The following is a 23,867-nucleotide window of genomic DNA, read 5'->3' on the forward strand; positions in this document are numbered from 1 at the left end:
CAAATGCCCCCACACCTGTTGGGCTGCTCGTAAGAAAGGGTAGCAGGTGTAGAGATCATCTTGTTTTAGGAAACGTAGGATTGCTTCCTATTTTGATGTAAATTCTCTCTTTAATAGGAAATTAGGTCCTTCTAGGAAAGAGAAATAAATTTCTTTCGAAGCCTATTTAAGTGCACCTTAAGTGGGTTATTAAATCAACTTTGGAGAGCAATTTATTCTACGCTACAAGAGAGAGAGAGCTTAGAGGATATTTGTTCCCCCTCCTCTAGCAATCTTCTACATCTTGCTCGTGCAAATGACTGTCTTTCATTGATTTCTTCGTCTTCTTCGTGCCGCACCGATGTAAGAAAAATTTAATTTTTTCTTGTCTTATTCTTGGATAGTGCTATTACGGGGCAGCCGTCAGGGTGGTGCGGTACGTCGGCTGGTAGAGGCTAGGAGTCGGCTCGGCATGGGCCAAGGAGGAATCGTGGCAGGGGTCATTGCTTGGGCTGTTTGGCTTGGCTAGAGCCAAGGGCAACTTGTGCGGCCAGGGCTGCGGATTGTGGTGCTGGGGCACCGTGCTAGGCAAGCCACATGACTCATGTCCTTTAGGCTCTTGGACCTTACTCGGGCCAGGCTGGCGACGGAAAGAAATGAGAAGGTCGTGGGCCTCATGGGTTGCTGGAATGCTGGGCATGCAGGACTTCTGGTTACTAGAATGCTGGGTTGATCTCATCTACTAAGTACCGTGAATGGCGTTGGCTGTTTAGTTATCTTCGCTGGAAGTAAGGTGGACTGCTCCCGAAAAATGAGGTAAAGAGGATCAAGGCGGATGCATTGGCTCGTCTGATCATTGTCGTGGAGCCTATTATGAATGACGGTGGAATGAAGAAACCTCCATCGCCTGCTCAAGAGATACCGGTTGATAACAATTGAAGACTTCCTCTGCTGCTCATGAGGGCATGCTTGCTGCCGAGATGCTTGTGATTGACATAACTTCTTCCAATAGGAAGAAAAAATGATGCTGCTAAATCTGAGCCTGTGGCGTTTGCCATGTCGAGAATTGCTAGTACGATTGCTGATAGGATTGCTCAGCATAGAGGTCCTGTCACGCCCCCAATGCCAAAGTCTGTACCAAGATGTCTGTTAGGAGCTAAGTCCGGTTCACCTTTGGAGAGGCTTACTACTATTAATAGTGATAAGGTGGACTCTACTACTAAAGTGGCGCCAAGGCCCACTCCCTTTACTGCTAAGACTGATCCTGCTAGGAATGAAGAGAATGTTCGCGTAAACAGCTGTGAGAAATTCACTAAGCCTGCTTCTAGGAAGGCTGAGATCTGTGTGCTTTTGAAACTAGATCTGCTTGAAGACATGGACGCCTGTGCCAAGTTTGTTGATGGCGGTAGAAAGGTTGTTTGCCCAAGTTCCTTTGCAAAGCATACGACCCAATATAGAAGGATTGCTCTACTTGCTATGATGTATAAACAGCAAAGCTGCCAAGAAGGTGGCGAAGACTATGGCAGTTGAGGCGTATTCCTTGGCTGAGGAGATCAAGAGGTTGGATTATGAGCTCGTTGAGGTTGGATTATGAGCTTGTTGTTTTGAAGGGGTATAATATTTCTGCCCCCACTTCTCTGCAACTTGAGACCACTCACCAAGAGATCATTGACTTGAAGACTAGGCTTGACGCGATCCAATTTAAGTACGATAGTTTCTAAGCTTCGTTTCACTGCTTATGCAAAGGATGAAAAGTCGATTTCTGCTTATAATCAAGTGATCCACTTCAAGAGAATTGTCGATAAGCTTGAACCCCAAGTGTTGGAACTTCAAGGTATACTGAAGATAAACGAAAGTCTAAAGAAGGAAGTGGATGAGCTGCAGTGCGTCCGTGTTGGTCTGCTTGAAAAGAATGAGCAGCTGAAGGGTGAGAAAGATGGGCTCAAGGTTTCGAGACCTTCTCTATTTCTTCAGAATACTTGCTTGCTTTTACTTTTGAGGCTTCCATTGGTGAAGTAGTTGGAGAAGTTGGTGCCCAAGTTGGGGCAGTCGGGGGTGAAGCGCTAGATGATGACGCCGCTAAGAGCGTTGCGGCTGCTGAAGGTGTGGTGACCAAATGGTCGTGGGATGTCCAAGATGCTAAAGTGTAGTCATCTAGGTAGCCTTTAGGATTTTCTTTGTGTTTCCTTGTAGCTCTTGTTTTGCTTGAACTCCTTCAGCCTTTGCTAATTGTTTATAAACATGTTTCCTTCACTTTTCTTCATCTTCGCTTTTTTTATTGATGCCCTAACCTTTAAACTTTATAGTCCAGTGGTAGGCGTGCTACTTTTTTTTATAAGCAGATAGACCCACATAGCCTATGTAGTCGTAGGTGTTGGTGTGGAGCTTTGCAAAGTTGTTAGCCATAGGGTTGGTAGCCGGATGCCTTACTTACAGAAGCAGACAAGTCTGCGTAACCACTAGGTTGTTAACCTTGGCTTTCTCCAATTCCGTAGGTTCTGTAGCAAGTATCACAACACTTTAGGACTTGGTGTAGGTTGTTCCGCGATTGGTAGAGGTGAAGTTTGTCGACCACGTAGCATGTCAGCAGTGGATAATGAAGGATGATTTTGTGAAAACATGTTCATTTGAATAACATCTATAGCATGCAATTAACAATTAAAAGGCGGAATCATGCTTGCATGCATTCAAAAACAAAACATTACCCATGAAATTCAAAGCCTAGTAGATTGTTGAACCATTAATCAACTCAAAACAAAGTGAGTTGAGATTTATACCTTTGTAGATTCCTCTTTGCATAAGCAAAGGCTAATCACCCAAAGAGAGGGCCTTCATTCCTTGCATCTTAAATCTATGGATTTGGATGGATGAAAAGGTTTCTCCAAGTTCCCAAAATTGAGAACCTCTAAGTCTCTTCACCAAGGTTAGATTGGAGAAGAAATGAGTGACCTTGGAGTAGTGGGATTACTAGATGCACCCTCCAAGGGGCCGGCCTCTTTAGAGAGAAATGGAGAGACATGTTCTCTCCAATTTTCTCCAAAACAAACCCTAAATGAATTTTGGCTATAAAGTCATATTTATAGCTTTATTCATTTGAGTGGCAAACTTGTAAATAAGTCCAAGTTCACTACCCTTAACAATATGGCTGGCCTTAGGGTGTATTTGGGTTGTTTGGGCCTTTGTGAATATTTAGTCATTAAGTTGTCATACAACTTAAGTCAATGGGCTTGACGTTCGAAGCCCATTGGGCCTTAAGGTCCAAAAACTATCCCGAGGTCTTTAACGAACTTATTCATTTGATTAATTAACATATTAATTAATCCTTGCCATTAATAAATAATTAAACCATTTAATCATTCTTACTCATCTCCATTGTTTCTTCAATCTTCACCTTACACGGTGTACGAACCATTAGGTTCCTTTTAGCGAGGCAGTGGGCGATTAAAACCATTTCACATCGATTGTGAATTGAAACTTACTTTCAATTCTCCCTTTAGTGATTACACACGTTTAGGGCTTCCACAAACCATGAGTGACACCTAGCAGCATATCATGGTTACCCAAGCTAATCAGAAGAGGTGGAGAACCTATTCAGTTTAGGATTACAAATGCAATACGGTCTTTCTCTAATACAATACTCTTGACCATATTGTTTGGTTTGATAGTTTATTTATTCATGTCTACTATCCAATGTGATTCGTGTGCTTATATGATTACCTTGAATGTGATTTGGAACGCTTTCCTAAATCTCATTCATACTTTGGCCAAAGATTCTTAATCATATCATAGAGTATTCTCCCTCAAACGGTTTGAAGGTTAGAGATCCCTTGTTGCGCATTCACTTGCCTCCATGACTAAGTGGCTTAACCCCAACGATGCCGTGGACACCCTCCTTTTGGAGTGACTTTTGACATAATCAAAGATCAAGGACTTAACCATAAGACAGCTGTGATGCCTCAGGTCAAATGACTACTTTGCATTATCCCAACCATGAGTTCTCATGTGACATGAATATGAGAACTCTTCGTTGATCGTGTTTAGTGAACTCATTCTCTATTGAGCACCTACATACTTGTCTTGATGTCACACACACCAATGACTCGAGACTAGTCACTCTCCCTGAGAGAAGACACAGCACGTACTGATCTTAACGGACTGTCAATGCCCAATTGGCAATCCCATGATCAGGAACGTTTAGGATGTGTCTACGAAAGAATGGTCTCATGAATCTAACTTCTTTAGATCGTATTCTCCCAATCACATATTCCTTGGACTTTATCATTTAAGCATATAACATTTATATGAGACGGCTCAAACAATAGTGTTTGCCCTTTATAGTTAAACTAGATTAGTTTAACATGTGAAATGTCCGTAAAGTATCATCATATGATTGGTTTTAGGGCACATTTCCAACAGATAAAACTTCGTATATGCACACTAACTTGTTTAACCTTTCACAAGAATGTGCGGCTGTATAAGTCTAGCATGGTTTTACTACTCGAAGGGTAAGCCGTAGGCAATCTTCCGGAAATCGTAGGCTACCTTAGTATACTCGGTAACAACTTTAGGGTTCCAAGGGCAGCCGTCTGTAGGGCGTACTGCGTAATGTGCCCCTTCCGTCTCTAGGGCTCGGTTCCTCACGGATTAGGCCAAGAGACCCAAAATCATTCAGTTAGCTAAGCCTTGAAAAAGACCATTGTGGCTACTTCTAGGAATCCCGATGCAAGCCATTGTGCATCTAGTTATACTAGGACAACTAGGCTCATCCACGTCTAGATATTCGGAGTGTAAAGTTTATCTTCCCGTCTTGGAGAGCTAACCCATATGGGTGTTGGGGAATTGGTTTACCCTCTCGCACTGGAGAGCATGGTTGGTCCCTTAGGGGGTGCAATTCCTGCGATAAGTCCCTAAGAAGGGCGCAGTCTTCTTTTGAACTGCACGAGTGATTAGTTGTTGTAAGCATGCAGCCGAGCCAAGTTGTGATTACTTATAAATTCCTCATTGAAAAACAAGTGAAATGAACGAGAACTTAGCTGTAAGATAGGAACTGCATAACAACTGGATAGTCCTCAGCTTGTGTGGTAGTGCCCATCGAGCTTCTTGAGTCTTCGGGCTTTGATGTAGTTGGAGGTCACACATGGTACCTCTTCAGATTGTTAGCGCTCCACTGCTTTTCGATCTTTTTTTTGTTGTGTAATTACTCTTGCTGCCTACTCTACTAATCTTATACAGACCTTCCTAGATGAGATTCATCTTTTTGGAGCCTTCTCTGCTGGCAGTGATGAAGGCTCTTCTTAGAACTAGATCTCTAGGCTAGAACTACTGGATCTTGGCCCTTTTGTTGTGGCTGGAAAGGAATTGTTGCTGGTAAGTTGCGATGCGGGTGATAGTCTGCTCGCACTTCTCCTCTGCCAGATTTAAGCTTATGGCCATCTCCTTTCGGTTGCTCGTCTTTTGGTGGTGTGATATACCCATAGACATCCAAGGAGTTCGTCTGGCCATTTTCTTTTCTTATTGGTGAGGGATTTCTTGTGGTACTCGAGGATCATCTTAGTAGATGTTTTGGCCCGCCTATTGCCTGGAGGATATCTTGGCGTAGACATGTGCTGCTTGATGCCATATTTTTGGAAGAACTTCGCCAAATCTTTGTCCATGAATTGCAGGCTGTTGTCGATGATGATGGATTACGGGATGCCAAATCGACAAATGATGCTCCTTCATTTGAAGCTTTCTATGTCCGTCTGAATCACGATCGTCATGGGCTCTGCTTGTATCTATTTGGTGAAGTAGTCGGTTACCACGACCATCATGCATTTGCCCCTAGTAGTCTGGCTAGTGATTAGCTAGGAATCTGAATGAATTAAAAGCTTTTTTCACCACTAAGTCTTTTGTCATTTGAAGGCCTGCTAGTGGGGCTTCGTACTCTGCTTCGTTGTTAGATGCTTTGAAGCTTAGAGTGATCGCCTACTCGAGCATTGAACTGTCTGGGGTGGCAAGAAACATGGCTGCTCACGAGCCTTTGTAGTTGGATGTGTTGTCGACATGCAAATGCCAGAAATCTCCATTGAGAGAGCAGGTGTGGCTAAAGTGTGTTCGGCTGCCTTTGGGGCGTCATTGAGCTGCTCTATTGCGTTGTCAAAGCTAGGCTTAAAGGCGCGGTAGGGAGCAGTGGAGTTGGGGCTATGTTACATATAGTAGGAGATGCTCAACTTCTGGTATTGGGCCACTCTAGTGTTGAATAATGGAGCAAGGGTTGGTTAGGGCCATGTGACGCGTAGCAGGAGGTAGTGCTTAACTACCGGTACATGTTGCTCTTATGTAGAATCTTCTGGGGCGACGAGGACAAAACTTGCTTCTGAGTGTTTCTTTCAATGTTCATCTGCCCTTGGCGTGTCTTTTGGGCCGAGTTGTTGCGTTCATCAAAAAGCTTTCCATCCGCCAAGGTCTACGCCTTTATTGTCGCGCGTCTGGATTCAGCAAAATAGTGCGTCATGATGATGACTGCATGCGTTTGAAGGTAAAACTTGAGCTTTCAGGTTATAACAACTATTGCCAATGTTAACTTTTGAATTTCTAATAGCATCGAGGATAATTTTTGAACTGTAGAGTATAGTGTAGAATACAGGTAGTCGGGACCCCAGGTCTTCTCGCATGATGATAGAGCTTATTACTGCTCTAGATACCGTCAAACATGCGAATAAGTCATCCGCTGCTTCCGGTTTAGATAGTAGGGATGTGACGTTGAGTACTTCTTTAAGTCCTTGAATGTGCATTGGCGAGCCTCGTCTCAAAGTGCATGCTTCTCTGCCAGAGCGAAAGAGTTTGCTAGAGTTAGATCTTCTTTCATGATCAATTTTCCAAATAGCGGGTGGTCTGCTGGAAATCCTTTTTGGAAGGCTGCTTTAGCTATCGAGTTGTTGCATCTGACTATCCTTGCCTTCTCTGCTTTAAACCTCCTCACATAGTCGCGAAGCGACTCCTTTGGGTTCTTCTTGACGTCGAACAAATGGTCGGACTTTTTTTTGATCGAGCGATAGGATGAATATTCTTTGGTGAAAACCAAAGAAAATTCGTCGAAATTTTGAATGGATTGTGGCGGCAGGGTGTAGAACCAATCTTGTGCTTCACTTTGTAGAGTGGTGGTGAATATCTTGCACATGAGATCATCGTTGTTTTGATAGAGGATTATTGTGCTTTGGTAGAGCTTTAAGAGTCTCTCCGAGTCTTCATCCCCTTTGAAAGATGTGAAATGTGGCATGCTGAACTCACGTGGAGGCTCTGCCTGCTCGATCTCTTCCGTGAAGGGTGACCTGCTTATGTTGGTCATGTTCCGTCATAGTGCCTTGTCGGTGACCTCATTACGTTGGAAATTATGCAATCGCTTGGTCAAGAGTCTTTTTACTTTTTCCTAAATTTGTTTTTGTTGGGGTAGCAGAGCTCTCGGCTACCCTCAACTGTGACTTGCTGGTCTAGGCTGCTCGTCCATGTGTTTGGCCCGTCTATGCCGCGGATGCGGTGCATGTAGCACTTTCCTAGGAAGCGAGCGAGTTCTTCGCAGGCTGTCGGTTGAACTTGAGCCGTATTGAGTGACTGCTTCTCTCCGTCCGTCGTGCTGCCTACTCCGATGTAAGGTTGATGATGCTCCTTATGGGCTTAGCCGCGAATGAACACTTCGCTTGGAAGGCTGCTCATGTTGATTATCGGAGTGTGACCTCAACTGTGAATGTATGCTCGTCTGTGGGCCTAGTCGAGAGTGCACGCTCATTTGCGCTCTAAGACGGGAGTATATGCTATCTCGGGGGCCCAATCGGGAGTGTACACTGCCTGAACGCTCTGTTCGTGGCTGGTCGAGTAGTTGTTTACCAGGGTACTGCTGGAGAGGTTCTTTGTCTTCCCTTGTCCTACTTCTGGACACCTCATCTGGGGCACATTGCATCTCGGTGCGCTGCAAGAGCTGGTTCACCAAGGTCGTCTGCTGTGCGAGGGCGCTTGTCAACTCTATGACTTGTCGAGACAAGTGTTGTTCTCCATTTGGGTTGGAAGAGTTTGGAAGGAATGTTTCTCCTTGAGTAGTGGAAGTGTAATAGACTTTGGGCGTGAGATTTGAGTTGGGAAATATCAAATTAGTGAAAAAATGTGGTGAGAATGCCCCCAGCTCGATGGTAAGTCTGGATAGTTGAGATAGTCTTGGGCCAACTTGGGCTGCTTGGAAAGCGACAGGAGCAGACTGGGCCACGGGAGCAGGTTGGGCCATGAGAGTAGGTTGGGCGCAAGAGTGGGTTGCTCGACGGGAGCAGGCTGGACCACGGGAGTGGGCTGCTTGTCAGGAGCAGGATGGGCCACGATAGTGGGCTGCTTGTTGGGAGCAGACTACTCAGAGTGTGATGCACATGGGTGCGAGGCTTGGGCTCAGCTTGGCAACACATCGTAGTGTGATGCACACAAGAGCAGACTACTCGAAGTGGATTTGCATAACACATAACAAGATGAAGTTGTTTAGTAGTTACCACCATAGCCAAAAATCCTTCATCCCATGCAATTGTTTTGTAGGTTTAAACCCCTTTGAGCCTTGTTGAGCCTATTTTCTTTGTTAACAACAATATCCCTACCTAGCCTAGAAAATGACCATCCATACCCTTGTTCTTAAAGTATGGTTGAGCATAACTTAGAAGGAATTCCTTTTGATGAACATTGTGCAGAAAACAAGTGTGGGGAAAGGGTTTCAAAGTGTGTGCCAAAGAAAAGGGCACGGGTTTGAAAGAAAAAAAAAAACAAAAACGTGGAAAAAGAAAAAGAAAAGAAAAAGTGTGTAGAAAAGAAAGAAAAAGAGTTGAAAATAACTGAGAATGAACTCACAAGTGTTGATTGTTGAATAAAGGGTCTAAAAGTGTGAATCTGGCCCTAAGTGTTTTGTGAATTTTCCCTTTGTGTTTAAGGTGGATTTTTGCATTAAAAAATGAATAATGCCCACTATTGCTTTAAGAACGTTTGTTTATCCTTACTTTTCTTTGTTAGCCAATACCCTAGCCCCGTTACAACCCTTTGACTTCTATCTTGGGTATTATGTGTTTCAATCTGTGGAGTTTGGAATTGGTATGAGCATATGGAATCCCTGGTTCTCACTTCTAAGTAGTAGCAGTCCGTTCATGAGATCATATATATATTCATGCATTTATAATTCTAGAAATTGCTTTCTTTGTTTAAAACATATATGAGTATTAGTTTTCATGTTTACATCAATCTTCTCACATATACCTAGTGTAGGGTGTGTAGTCAGAAAATCTGAGTGAAAATTGAGTGCATATCTAGTAAGGAATTGAGAGAATTCTCTAAGGCATGTTACTACATTCAAAATGTTGTTTTAATTGATTAAATGTGAGCTAGTGAATGGTGACTATGATTAAGTATGCTCGAGGGTAAGGATTGCTTAAATCTATATGAGTGGTGATCTTTGGCATGTCATGTTTCATTGGAAATCCCTGAGGTGAATTTTGGAAGGTCTAGGTTATGTTTTGTTTGTTTTATTTTGCTCGAGGACTAGCAAAAGCTAAGTGTGAAGGAATTTGATAGGAGCATATTTATGCGACTTAGTTAGTTGTTCTTGTGCATTTTTGTTGTTATTTCTTAAGTTATTTTAGTGTTTAAAGTCATTTTCGTGCAATTTCAAGTTCTAAGGACAAAGTATACAGAAAGGTGCATTTTGGTGCCTTTTGTAGCAGTCTTGGGCATGAGTTGAATAGCTTATGCTTGGAGCAATAAAGATGGACGAAATTGAAGACCAAAGCATGCTAGGAATCAACTAAAGAAAGGAAGAAAAATTAATTCAAGTCAAGGAAGGAAAAGGAATCCAAGACGAAGAAGGATTGATCAAGTTAAAGTTTCCTAATCCTAATCTACAAAGGTTTCAGCTACAAAGAAGGAGTTCTAAACACTTTGGGATATCTAATTCCTTGCTCTAGGAGGATGCCGCACCCTTCTCATCAATTATCCTTCCTTGCCGCATAAGTAAACACATTCCCTTTTAATTTAGGACCCAAATCAGCAAGGAAAACTCATTCTCTTCCCTTGTCGCATAGGAAAATCCTTTTCCCTTTATTTTTAGTCTTTGCCGCACCTTACATTCCCTTTTCCTTAGGATTCTGACTTTAATTCCTATTTCCCTTTAAGTTTTGGTTTAATTTCTGTTACCTAAATTATTTCCTAGCTTTAAATACCCTAAAGTCTTTAAATAAACACATCCAGCAGCACCCTTCGGGGAATTCTACGAATCCTTTGACTACCAAAAACACTTCCAGCCATTCTCCCATACAAACCACCATTCAAACCTTCACCCAACCCTTGTGCCGCAACAAAGAGAAAAAGGAGGACCCTTGGACGTGCTTGCCATTCAATTTGGATTGCTGGAACATTTTAGGTGTTTTCATTCTTTGTTTTCAATGTCTAAATTTATGTATCTTTGTTTTGTGAACATGAGGAGCTAAACCCCCTTTAGCTAGGGGGAATTTCAAAACCATGAATATATTTGCAATATGAATTGATTACTTCCAGTTGTGATTCTGTGAATCGTGAATGCAATTTACTTAACTGTTTGATTGATAACTTATTCTTGTTTGTTGATTAAGGGTGCATTCTTAGTTTGCATGCAAGGATTTGATGCTAGAATATAAGGGAGTTTCACATAATCGTTATGAACTTATATTCATAAGTAGTGAAGGTTACTAGTCACAATCGCGTTAAGTAGATTCCTAGCAGGAGTATCATGCTCATCATAGTTACGAATGCTTTGTCAATACTTATGATTTTCACAAAACTTAATGATCTTTGATTGTATCTCTATTATGCACTTTCATGTAGGGAACTTTTGAAGAATTCTTTGGGTTGTCGAATGATGTCATCCAATCCAATAACTAAAGGAAAATCCGAGGGTTAATTTAAGCGTACCTAATTAATCTGGAGTGTTGAGATTTATGGTTTATTGAAAAGCAACTGGAAATTGTTTTATATGCAAGTGTGTCATATGTGGAGAAGGACCCTCTAGCTAGCCCATCATCCATAGTTTTTCCCAAATTCGTGCAAATCTGTCTAGTTCTAGTTTTTGTTTTGTTTGAACTTTATTTTCGTCCAAAACCCAATCCCCCTTTACTTTAGTGTGTCAAATTAGTTAGAACCTATCTTAGTTTGTGTTTTTAAGTGTTTTGAGTCAAGTTTAATTCAATTTTCGTCTAAATGACTTCCTAGTGTCTAGTTTGAGTCTATCTAGTTGTTTTAAGTTGTTTTGAATCATTCTAGTTAGTTTTGAGTCTTTTCAGTTTGTTTTGAGTTCTTTGAGTCTAGTCAAGTGTTTTTAAGTTTATTTTTATGTTTTTGAGTCAGTTTAGAGTAGATTAGCAATCCCTCCTAATCCCCGGTCCAGAATGATCCCTACTTATCCATACTACAATTGTCAACAAAAGGGTTTAATTTGTGTGTTAAGTTAATTTTCGCATCAGTCCTACTTCAGGACACCTCATTTGGGGCACATTGCATCTCGGTGCGCTGCAAGAGCTGGTTCACCAAGGTCGTCTGCTGTGCGAGGGCGCTCGTCAACTCTATGACTTGTCGAGACAAGTGTTGTTCTCCATTTGGGTTGGAAGAGCTTGGAAGGAATGTTTCTCCTTGAGTAGTGGAAGTGTAGTAGACTCCGGGCGCGAGATTTGAGTTGGGAAATATCAAATCAGTGAAAAAATGTGGTGAGAATACCACCAGCTCGATGGTAGGTCCGAATAGTTGAGATAGTCTTGGGCCGACTTGGGCTGCTTGGAAAGCCACATGAGTAGATTGGGCCGTGGGAGCAGGTTGGGCCATAAGAGTAGGTTGGGCCACGAGAGTGGGCTGCTCGGCGGGAGCAGGCTAGACCACGGGAGTGGGCTGTTTGTCGGGAGCAGGTTGGGCCACGAGAGTAGGCTGGGCCATGGGAGTGGGCTGCTTGTCAGGAGCAGGCTGGGCCACGAGAGTGGGCTGTTCGGCGGGAGCAGACTACTCGGAGGGTGATGGACATGGGTGCGAGGCTTGGGCTCAGCTTGGCAACACTTTGAGTTCGTGTTGGGCTTGGAGTGACATGCCTTGGGTCGTGACCTTGGTGCCATGAGCCTTGGATGGCACGGCTCGGGCCATGGTAGCGGTGTCATGGACCTTGCCGCGGGTAGTGGTGACTGTGGTGGGCCACCGCGGTGGTTGCCATGGTGGAGCCCCATAGCGATGGTGCCGCTTCTATGGTCACATTTAGCCTCGTGGATCGCCGTGGTCCCATTTCTTGAATATTAGAATTTTCACTTGTGGAATTGTCTAAATTTCTAGCCATTATATTTTTCTTATACGTTTTATCAAAGAAGCTTTGCAAATAAAAAATTCTAATAATAAGAACGCATGAAAAATATTCAAATGGACTAAAAAATAGAGAAAAACCTTTTTATGCGAAAGTCTTCTACGAGTATAGATCTCTTTCTTCCTCCTTGATCTTGGACAATTTTGCACCTACAAAATAATTAACACCTTAGGTTAAGGCCAAGAGCCTCACCCGCCCAAGATGAATGGGGGGGGCTTTGGCCGAAGAACCTCCGATGCCAAAGTTAGAATTTAGAGAGAAAGAGTGTTTAGAGAATTTTGGGATTTTTGCCAAAGTGTTGGAATGAGTTTTTGGTGAAAATGGGAGCTTATTTATAGGGATAGGCCAATCCCTTTTGGAGAGGGAGTGGCTGGCCACTAGCTAGGGTTTTCTAGGTTAAATTTTGGTTTAATTAGGAGTTATGAAATACTTCCTAATTAATCAAAGTAACTCCCTAATTAACTTAGCTAATTATTATCATAAAAAGGAAAGATGTGATAGAAAAGGTATAAAGTATGGCTGATTTATTTTGGGGATGAAAGATGGCCGGCCTTTTGTAGGAGTTAGGGTGAAATGAATGTTTTAATTGACAATTAAGGGATTGATTAGGTGATTAATCCCTTAATTAGTCAATTATTATGATTTTTAAAGAAAGGTTTTAGGAAATATGAAAGGAATATATTATTTAGCTAATGGATTAGCTAAATAATGGAATATAAAACATATAGAATAAATTAGGTTTTGGGAATTACCTTATAGAAAGGATTTGACGAAATAGACTTTAAATTGTTACCTATTTTGGGCACTTTTGACTTGGTTGAAAGATGATTGCCCGCTGCTCGCGCGTAGGGAACCTGTTATGCCTCAAGGGTATTTTTGTCCTCTTTTGCCCAAAAATCCACGTGTTGCCTTGTTATTATTTTTGGCTCCATAAGTATTGTTGGGCTCCTCTGTCCACTATATTCCGATCATATATACAAAGCATGGAACTATTATCAAACTCCACTTATAGATATGATCACCTTGATGTATCTCATGTAAGTTGCTTTGGCCAGACTTCCAAAAACAAATCATCAAGGGGCTCCAAGAATATCTTCCTTCACGATTATCTAGAAAGTTACAAATTCAATGTTGTGCATTCGCGTATCTTCATGTTAATGCATATGATCTCGATCCTCGCACTATAAGGCTCCACCATTGTTTGAGAGCTTCAAGGTAAAGCCAAAGATCACCTTCACTAAAATGAGATAACCAATAATGCCTCAGGTCTAAGAACTAGTTACATCCACAACTCAAATATGTGATATGATTTATGAGTAGTTAATATTCCATCCGTACACTTATATGGTTGAACAACTTTCAATGAACTCACTCTTATAGATGAGCACCCTTATGTCGACTTTATGTCACTACATGCTTAGTCTAACACTTACTATTGAATACGACATAAACTGGCATTTGTGGATGTTCGATAGTCATTTCAATCATTCTAAGGCTAGAGACATGGTTTGGGACTTAAGATCCGTAAGGTATGTATCTTTGGATTAAAAAAAATTTCAATCTCGTTCCTACAACTTAAGGTATTCCTTAGACTCAACCTAATCAACAACGCACCTTCCTAATCCACTATTAGATCATGTGCTCAATTGACAGATGTTTTTTCCATATCATTGATAACTTGACATTAGGTTACCATGAATAACTAATAATATGTTGCCATGTCAATTATGTGTTTCATTCATAGTATCTTAAGGCACTAACATCAATATGCATACAAGAAAGGCCGATCATTTGGAATTCTCTAAATCTTCCAAGCAACCAGGGATAGCATTTAAGAGTGGTCCTCTAGAATGACTTTACGCATCGGTGAAAGGCTACGCTTAATGAAACATTTTATTAAGCCATTCTCAAACCAATATAATAGTGATTTAATTTATAGGTTTCACAATAGTAAAATGTCTCGAAACAAATTTAAAACACACATAAAGTCGGGGAAATCGCATCCCTTGGCCGAAGTTGGCATGATTGTGGACTTCTAAATTTGATCCAATCCTGAGCCACAAGGATTGGATCGGCTAGGGTGGTGGTCTTAATTAATTAATTTTTTTTAACAAACGATGTTATCTACATAAGGAGTTGAGGAAGTGGGATATGCCTCACAATCAGCTAGGAATAATATGATTCAAATTCGCCTTCAGTGAGAATCGAACTTAAGAACTCTTACTCATAAATGAAAAATACATTAGACCGTAATACTAAGTAACTTGTTAATTTATTTTAAAGTCCCTTAAAATTACCCCAGATGTAAATAATACCAAAAAAACCTAATCATCATTCGTTGGTGCCAACCAGGAGGCCGTTCCTTCTTTGACACTCAACCGTCTTCAATTGTGTCGTCTTCTGAATCTGATGCGTAAAATAACTAAACACACAAATTGAACCCTATTTGTGACAATTGTAGTAATGATGTAAGTAGGGATCGTTCTAACCGGGGATTAACTAGGGGTGCTAATCTAATATAAATTGATTCAAAAACACAAAAACTAAACTTAAAGACTCTAACAAGACTACTATGACTCAAAACAGATTTAAAGCACTCAAAACTGCCTAAAACAATCAAATTGACTCAAAAAGAAACTAGAACTTGATTTGGACAGAATCCAAAGTGTTTATGACTCCAAATGCTTAAGAACACAAAATAACACAGATTTGAATGACTAAGACTCAACAAAATATGGGGGAATTGTGTTTGGACGAAATTAAATTAAATTGGCAGATTGTAAAGAAAACAGATTGTAAGACAAAATTGTGATGAATCAATGGATGATGGAATAGCTAAGGGTTTCTTCTCCACACATGAAATATATGCAACGTAAATCAATTTCCAGTTATCAATTCAATAAGTTATGAACCTCGACACTCCAAGTTAATTAGGTCCGCTTAAATTAACCTTCAGATTTCCCTAGAATCATTGAATTGGATGAATATGCATCGCAAACAAATTATTCCTAACAAGTTCTCTAAATGAACAGCATAACAAAGACACAAGTTAGAATCATTACGTTCTTTGGAAATCATAAGCATCGACAAGGCATTTGTAACTATGAAAAGCATGATACTTTTGTCAGGAATCTACTTAACACGATCGTGACTAGCGATCTTCACTACTTGCGAATATAAATTCATAACGATTAGGTGAAACAAATTTATATCCTAGCACAAATTCAAGCATGCAAATTAAGCGTGCACTCTCAATCAACATGCAAGAATAAGTTCTAAATCCAACGGTTAAGCAAATTGTATTCACAACTTATGCAACGATAACTGGAAGTAATCAACTTATTTCACATATATAATCATGGTTTTGAGTACACCCTTAGCCAAAACAAAATTAGCCAATCATACTTAAAGCAAAACAAAGATTACATGAATTAGACATTAAAATCCAAAGAAAGAAAACACCTAGAATGCTCCAACTTGGCAGCAAGTGCATCCAAGATTTCTCCTTTCCCTTGTTTGCGGCAAATTGGTTTGTGGACAAGTTTTGGGTAGTTTAATGGTGTAGAATGGATGGGGAATGGTATGGAAAGGTTTAGGGTGAGTGTGGAGGAGTGTTTGATGGTTGGAGGGTGGTGGAGAACTCGGCAAAGAGGGTGGAAGAAGGTGGAGTGGCTGTTATGTTTTCTGGGCACTAGAATGGTGTTTTTGGGGTGTTTTGCTGCCTAGGGTGTGTATGGACGAATTTTCTATGATGAATGATGAATATGGGAGGTCATCCCTTGGCCAAGGGGTGTTAACATGTATATATAGGCCCCAAAAACCCTAGAGAATTAGGTTAGGCAATGGAGGAAGTGCATAGCAATGAGGGTGAATTTGTAGTGTGCAATGGTCCAAGGATGAAAATGAAGTAATGATGCAAAGTATGGAGGGTAAAATGGAGTGGTGTTGCAGCTAGGGAGCATGAATGATTGTGCACATTGCATAGAAATGAAAAGGGAGGTGAAATGTTTCAGAAATGAGTCAAAGGTGTAACAACATGTGTTGCACACGGCATGGGATTCCAAAGGTGGCTGATGGAGCATCAATTGGTGCATGTAATGGTTGTGAAAGTTGTATGAAATCTGATGGGTGAAGGGAACAAGAGGTATGCAGCAATTGAGTGTAATAATTAAATGTATTGAGGCATGAAATCAGAAATAATGTAGGGGACAAGGGTGATTAAGCATGGCATGGGAATCCAAAGGGAATACAATGGTGATTGCACGGCAAGGAAGGTGCATTGTGGAGTGACACCCTTTTGTGGCTGAGTTCTTTATCCTTTGTACAATAATTCTTCACATTCTTAGCCTCTTTAGTCTTCAATTTCGTCCATCCACCTTGCTCCATGCATTTGTTGTCCATTCCAAACGCGAAACTGCTCCAAAGGCCTCCAAAATGCATCTTCTTGCATACTTTGTCCTTAGAATCTGAAAACACACAAAAATGACTTTAAACACTAAAATAACTAAGAAAACACAACGTAAATGTGCAAGAACAAGCTAACTAAGTCGCATAAATATGCTCCTATCAAATTCCCCCACACTTAGATTTTACTAGTCCTCGAGCAAAACAAAATAACTAAACAAAACAAAACCAACAAAACCAACAAAACCCAACCTAAACCTTCCAACGTTTGCCTCAGGGATTTCCAATGCACATGACATGTTAAAAATTGTCATCCCCACAGATTTTAGTTGTCTTCAAACTTAAGCACATACTTAATCATAGTCACCATTTACTAGTTCACATTTAAGCAATTAAAACAATGTTTTGAAGGTAGTAACATGCCTTAGAGAATTTGCTCAAGTCCTTACAAGATATTCACTCAATTTTCACTCAGATTTTCTAACTACACACCCTATACTAGTTATATGTGAGAAGATTGATGTAAACATGAAAACGAACGCTCACATATATGTATTACAAAGAAAGTGATTTCTGGAGCATGTTTAGATATGATCTCATGAATGGAATGCTACTACTTAGATGCGAGAACCAGTGACACCATATGCTCATACCAAATTCAAACTCCACAAATTGAAACACATAACACTCAAGATTGAAGTCAAAGGTTGTAACGGGGCTTGGGGTGTTGGCTAACAAATGAAGGTAGGGGAAAACAAACGTTCTTAAAGCAATAGCAAATAAAATAATGAACTTGAACTTAGAATTCACTTAGATTGCAGAAATCAACTTTTAGACATAAGGGAAAGATTTAAACAACTCTTAGGGTCAAATTCAACTTTCTTTTTTTTTTATTTTTTTTTTATTTTTTATTTTTTTATATACCCGTGCCTATGGCACACTAATTATATGAGAAACACTTCCCCCACACTTATTTTCTGCCATACATAATCAAAAGGAATTCAATTTGAATCATGCTTTACTATGCTTTAAGAACAAGGGTATGGATGGTCCTAATCTAGGCTAGGTGAGGATAACGTGGGTTAACAAAGAACGTAGGCTAACAAGGCTCAATGGGGTTAACTTAAACATATAATGAAGTAGGATACACGGCAATTTGGCTTTGGTGGTGGTAACTACACAACTTCAACTTGAATATGTGTTATGCAAATCAATAACATGCTTTGAATGAAATGGGCATGAGTTCTAGCATTTGGAACTAAATGATGAAACGCCTTCTAAGTAGTAACCAAGCAAGGAATAATGAGATCATGCAACGACTTTAGAAAACAATAATGCACAGATTTTAACTCTCCAAATAAATGTTTAGGCTCAAGTCTCTCAAGGTTGTAGCGTTTGTTTGAGTTTCTTCCTTCAAGCATGTTACAAAAACTAATTTTTCCTTTATGATTGCATGTGAATTCATAAATTATAACCACAACCAAGCATACACCAAAGAGTAAATCAAATGTTCATCCATGTTTATAACTCTCTTTAACAGTCATGTAATTAAAAACCAAATCCTCATCATTGTGTTGGAAGGTACCCTAAGACAAACAAAAACAACTCTTTTTGGTTTTTTTTTTTTTTTTTCAAAACAATTTTTCAAATTTTTATGAGATTTTCGGATTTTTATGTCAAAACACATTGAAACACTCCAAAACAGCTTGAAAACACTTAAAAGAGCAAGGAACAACATTAGAAGTAATGGGTGATAAACTCCTACGAATTTCATGCAAAACAAATTTCATGCAAAACAATGGTTACCCCCCCACACTTAAATCAAACATTGTCCTCAATGTTTCAAGCATAAACTCACACAAAAACAAGCAAATAAACAAACAACGAATAAACATGACAAGTATAGCAAAGTAAACAAAAAATAGACAGAGTAGAGTTTAAGAACGCAAATCTGGTTTTGGACATAAATCATCTTGTTGACTTTCCACAGCTTTGATCTCGAACTGGTTTGGAATTCTGAGTGAGGAATATGAGAGTTCTTTGGTTTCAAATCAGACTCCTTCTACTGGGATGATTTGATTGTGCAGTCTGCATTCTTCTCTGCTTGTTTCTTCTGCACGGCGGGCAGGCACGAGGTAAAGGTGTTGGTCTGTTTCTTTCTTCAATCTTTCCAAGTGCCCACCTCTTGCTTTCTTTCTCCTTGTCCCTAGCTGAGGATGAATTGGCAAATTGTCTCCACATGCTTCGAGGTATCATTTTCACTTCCCTTATGATACGGTAGACGAAGCGAAAGCATAAGATGATGAAGATGAGTACTCAAGAGCAAGGCTAGGTAAGCAATCAGGAAGGGGTTCCAGGCAGTTGGTTCTAGATCGGAAGATTGATACCAAGTGCTGGCTGATTACTCACTTTCTCCTTGTCCTAAAACAACGACAAGGAGAAGGATAGGGAGAAAGCATGATATGAGATACTCTTGCTTTCTACCTTCATGATATGAAATACTTTTGCTTTGGATGGGTTGTTCGCAGGAGTATCCCAAGGAATGAGGAATACAGAGTGACTCGAGAGGGTTTGTTGGAAAGCCATTTCAGAGAGGATGAAAGGTTAAGTGAGGCTGAAAGTTGGGTGAGACTGCCTCACTATGAAGTTCAACATTTATAGAATTTTCTTAATGGCTGGGAAGGCATTGTTCCATTACTCGTGTCGGCAAGCCTGGGATAATTTAACAGTAGACTTCCCGTGCATTCCGCTTTTCCAGAAATCTTTGACAGATTGCGCGTGATTTACGCAACGCAGATATGCAATTGACAGATGCTGACACGTCTTGATAAAGCAGATGCCTCTTTAATATCCGGAATTTGCGCTTCGAGTTCTGAGCTTCGTTGAGGGCGGAGATTGCATGTGACAAGTGCGAACAAATCTAGAAAAGGAAGATTGGCCCGTAGTTTCAAGCCCAACTTTTGAGAAAGCGAGTGCCTCCTTGATAACTGGAATCAACCTCACCGAGTGCTGTTTTTTTATAGAGGTGCGTAGTTCATTTCAAAGTGCATTGAAATTCCGCTTGTAAAACTTCCCTTTGCACTTCTAACCTCTGGATTTAGCCCATCTCTTCTTTCTCCAAAACCTCTAAAATATGTCTGGCCCTTCCGACCGTCGTTTTGACTTGAACCTTGGTGAAGAGGTAGCCCCGCCTTCTCCAGACAACATATGGCGCCCATCCTTCATATCCCCTACTGGTCCTCTTACCGTTGGGGATTCGGTGATGAAGAATGACATGATCGCTGCGGTGGTGGCCCGGAACCTTGTCACTCCTAAAGATAACAGACTGCTTTCCAGATGGTTTGATGAGTTGGCTGTTAAGGAGTCTCTGGCTCTTAGTGTGCAGTGTGCGGGTTCTGTGTCCAACATGGCCCAACGCCTATTCGCTCGAACCCGTCAAGTGGAATCATTGGCGGCTGAAGTAATGAGTCTCAAACAGGAGATTAGAGGACTCAAGCATAAGAATAAACAGTTGCACAAGCTCGCACACAACTATGCCACAAACATGAAGAGGAAAATTGACCAGATACAGGAATCTGATGGTCAGATTTTACTTGATCATCGGAGGTTTGTGGGTTTGTTCCAACAGCATTTGCCTTCGTCTTCTGGGGCTGTACCGTGTAGTGAAGCTCTAAATGATCAACCTCCGATACGTCCTCATTCTGTGGCCCCACCGACTGCTGAGACTCCGCCGATTACTGAGACTTCTCCTAAGCAGCCTTTGTGAAGGCTCCCTCTTGTATTATGCTGTGTTTCTTTATTTCCCAGTTTCCTGTTCATTTCCATGAAGTTTAATGTTAAAATCCTTTGCATATTTGTTAATGTTTCAAAATAGAAAACCATACCCAAAAATAATTAAACAAGCAATAATATTGACAATCATGGCAGAATAAATGGGTTGCCTCCCAAGAAGCGCTTGCGTTAACGTCTTCCAGCCGGACGATGCCACATTGATCAACCTTCATGGGAACCCATGGCATAGTGGGTTGTCTCCTCCATATCATGTTCTACAAAGCTCTCGTAGTAAGGCTTCACGCGATGCCCATTCACCTTGAACTCTTGACCTGTTTTGAAACTACGAACTTGGACTGCACCATGAGGAAAAATATTAGTAATAACAAAGGGTCCAATCCAACGTGAACGTAGCTTACCCGAAAATAGACGAAGACGAGAATTAAACAACAACACTTTTTGTCCAACAGAGAAGGACTTGGTGCGAATCATCTTGTCATGAAAGGCCTTCGTCTTTTCCTTGTAAAGTCGAGCATTCTCGTAAGCTTCATTCCGTATTTCCTTAAGTTCATTCAATTGAAGCTTACGATAAATTCCCGCCTCATCTACATCCATGTTGAACTTCCTCACAACCCAATGGGCCTTGTGCTCCAACTCCACAGGTAAGTGACATGGTTTTCCATACACAAGCCGAAAGGGGGACATTCCTATGGGTGTTTTGTAAGCGGTCCTATAAGCCCACAATGCATCTTCTAACCTTAAGCTCCAGTTTTTTCTTGTTGGCCCAACTGTCTTCTCCAGAATCTGTTTTATCTCCCGATTCGACACCTCGGCTTGCCCGCTTGTTTGAGGATGATAGGGTGTCGAAACCCTATCTGTAACGTTGTACTTCTTAAGCAGTGCCTCGATTGTGCGATTACAAAAATGTGAACCTCCATCATTTATAAGAACTCGAGGCATTCCAAACCTAGCAAAAATGTTAGACTTCACAAATTCTGCAACCACTTTGGAATCGTTAGTCCGGGTGGCTTTTGCTTCCACCCATTTGGAAACATAATCCACCGCCAACAAGATATAGAGAAAACCATGTGATGACGGAAAAGGACCCATAAAATCAATTCCCCACACATCAAATATTTCAACAGAAAGTATAGGGTTTTGTGGCATTTGATCCTTAGCACTTATATTACCCATTCGTTAACAACGATCACATGTAAGGCAAAATGTCCTAGCATCCCTAAAAATGGTTGGCCAATAAAACCCACATTCTAAGACTTTAAGGGCAGTGCATTGGGTGCCAAAATGTCCCCCACATGCATATGAATGACAGAATGTTAAAATAGATTGAAACTCAGATTCATTCACACAACGGCGTACAATCTGATCGGGACAAAATTTCCAAAGGTATGGATCATCCCAAACATAAAACCTAGCATCCTTTTTAAGCTTATCATGTTGATTCCTATTAAGTGTGCTAGGGATATGTTTAGACACCAGGAAGTTCACCAAATCTGCATACCAAGGCTCACTTACCTGAATAGACATTAATTGCTCATCGGGGAAGGTTTCAGAAATTGGCGATGCTTCCTCATGCACCATTTGACTTAGGTGGTCAGCCACCACATTCTCCACGCCTTTCTTATCCCGAATCTCAATGTCAAACTCTTGTAGAAGCAACATCCATTGAATTAGTCTAGGCTTGGCCTCCTTTTTCGTGAGCAAATACTTGAGAGCTGCATGATCAGTAAAAATAATAGCTTTAGTACCAAGTAAGTATGATCGGAACTTATCTAATGCAAATACCACAACAAGTAATTCTTTTTCAGTGGTGGAGTAATTTAATTGAGCATCATTTAGTGTCCTAGAGGCATAATAAATAACATGAGGTTGTTTGTTCTTTCGCTGCCCCAAAACAGCACCAATCGCATAGTCCGAAGCATCGCACATCAACTCGAATGGAAGGCTCCAATCTGGAGGTGTGATAATGGGAGCCGAAGTAAGAGCTTCTTTTAATTGCTTGAATGCCGTGGAGCATGCATCATCAAACTCAAAAGCCACCTCTTTTTGAAGCAATCGGCATAGTGGTTGTGCAATCTTGGAGAAATCCTTTATGAAACGCCTATAAAAACCTGCGTGACCAAGAAACGAACGAACCTCTCTAACCGAAGTTGGAGAGGGTAAGTGACGAACAAGGTCTACCTTAGATTTATCCACTTCAATGCCTTCTTCAGAAATAATATGTCCTAGAACAATACCTTGCTTAACCATGAAGTGACATTTTTCCCAATTAAGCACAAGATTCGTTTCAACACAACGTTTCAAAATTAAGGTCAGATTACTCAAGCAATGATCGAATGAATTACCAAAAACGCTAAAATCATCCATGAATATCTCAATAATTTTCTCCACATAATCAGAAAAGATACTCACCATGCATCGTTGAAATGTCGCAGGGGCATTGCACAAACCAAATGGCATGCGCCTGTATGCAAAGGTGCCAAAGGGGCACGTGAACGTTGTCTTTTCTTGGTCCACCGGAGCTATCACAATTTGGTTATATCCGGAATATCCATCAAGAAAGCAATAAAATTGATAACCGGCTAACCTTTCTAACATTTGGTCCAGGAATGGCAACGGAAAGTGATCCTTCCTTGTCATGGCATTTAACTTCCTGTAATCAATACAAACACGCTAACTGGTCACCACACGAGTGGGTACAAGCTCTTGTTCTTCATTCTTCACCACCGTGACTCCGGACTTCTTTGGAACAACCTACACGGGAGACACCCAACGACTATCAGAAATAGGGTATATAACACCACAATCAAGCAATTTTATAACCTCCTTCTTTACTACTTCCAACATGGGTGGATTAAGGCGACGTTGAGCCTCCCTAGATGGCTTAGCTCCCTCCTCCAAAAGGATGCGATGCATGCACGTGGTGGGACTAATGCCTTTGATATCCGCCAAGGTCCATCCAATGGCAGATTTATGCTCCTTTAACACCCTTATGAACTTGTCTTCTTCTTGGGCCGTGAGTGAGCTAGATATGATGATGGGTAATGTTTGATCTTCTCCCAAGAAAACATACTTCAAGTGACAAGGTAATGGCTTCAACTCCAGTGTAGGTGGCTGCACAATTGATGGAAGTAACTTGTTAGCCAAAACCGAATCTAAAATTGAGAGTGGAGACTTACCAGATTGTGAGGTAACGACGCGAGGGCCGCGACCATTTCAAATACTTCACCACAAGGGGGCACGGCAATATGATCAGATTCCATGCCGTGGGTTGCAAGGATTCCCCCACCCTCATTTCTTGCTCCTATGCCATGCACTAAGGCTATTTCAA

Source organism: Malus domestica, chromosome 09 (genome assembly GCF_042453785.1).
Source record: "Malus domestica chromosome 09, GDT2T_hap1".
Lineage (NCBI taxonomy): Eukaryota > Viridiplantae > Streptophyta > Magnoliopsida > Rosales > Rosaceae > Malus > Malus domestica.